Source organism: Octopus bimaculoides, chromosome 2 (genome assembly GCF_001194135.2).
Source record: "Octopus bimaculoides isolate UCB-OBI-ISO-001 chromosome 2, ASM119413v2, whole genome shotgun sequence".
In the NCBI taxonomy this organism is placed as follows: Eukaryota; Metazoa; Mollusca; class Cephalopoda; order Octopoda; family Octopodidae; genus Octopus; species Octopus bimaculoides.
The window spans coordinates 72,136,621-72,137,941 of NC_068982.1; positions in this window are offsets into that span (position 1 = coordinate 72,136,621).

Genomic DNA, 1,321 nt, shown 5'->3' on the forward strand with positions numbered 1-1,321 from the left:
ATAGTAGCAACAATGACATTAACAACAGTGGCTATAACAACATGAACAGTAGTTGTCACAACAATATTCGCAATAATGGTCACATCATTAACAACAATAGCCACATCAGCATTAGCAGCAACTCACAACTACGTTAGCAATATCACCCACAACAGTAGCTACAGAGACCACATCTTCAAACAATAGGAGTTATAGTAGTAGTAGTAGTTGCTACAGTATTAGCAGTTATAGTCACATCAACAACAGTAGTCACAACGTTAGCAACAGTAACCACAACCGCAGCAGTAATCACAGTGACATTAGCAAATGTTACCACAAAATTAACAACAGTAATCGCAACATGAGCAAGCGGTAAGAACAACATAGCAACCATAATTGTGGCAGAGTTAGTTAGCAACTGTAGACACAACAGCATTAACAAGAGTAATTGCAACCACATTAACTACTAACAACAGCGACATTAGCAACAACAGCTACAACATTCGCAACAATTTTTCACTCCCCGTTTCAAAGGCAATGAATTTGTTTAATTTTTAATTAACGTTGTAAACTTCCTTTGAAACAGCAGAATCATACGTGAATGCAAGTAGCAGTGGCGTTAATGTCTTTCCAGATGATATTGTTGCGAACATGGATTCTATTGGGAGTCAAAACTGTTTCGCAATAACATTAACAACGGTAACCACAACACCAACTTAATTAACCACAGTAACCATAAAAACCACATTAGATAATTACCACCATATTTGAAAATGTGCAAGAAAGCGGTAGGGTTTATTACTGCAGCTTAGACAGACTATCACTTCATCTTCGTTTGTGTATTTACTCGTTTATTCCCTTCTTTATTTAATTTTAAAATGAAAGATAAATTTTGAGATACATCTGCGCATGCGCAGAAAATTCATCGTACCAATTTTTTAGTTGCTATTATTATTATTCTCTTTGTTTATCACTTCTTTTGTATATTCATCACCAATTATTTTGTCTACAGTTGCTTTACTATTTATTATTCTTGTTGTTGTTGTCGTTGTTGCTGTTTTCAAGCCTGCGTAGAATCGTTAACACGCCAGGCAAAATGCTTAGCGGCATTTACATTTCTTCCGGCTCTTTATATTCTGAGTTCAAATTCCGCCGAGGTCGGCTTTGCCTTTTATACTACCGGGGTGGCCGATAAAATAAGATATAATCGACTTACACCTTCCCCGAAATTGCTGGTGTTGTGCCAAAATTTGAAATCATTATTATCATTGTTGTTGCTGTTGCAGTTAAGCCTGCGAACTGGTAGAATCGTTAGACAAAACGCTTAACGGCATTTCTTTAG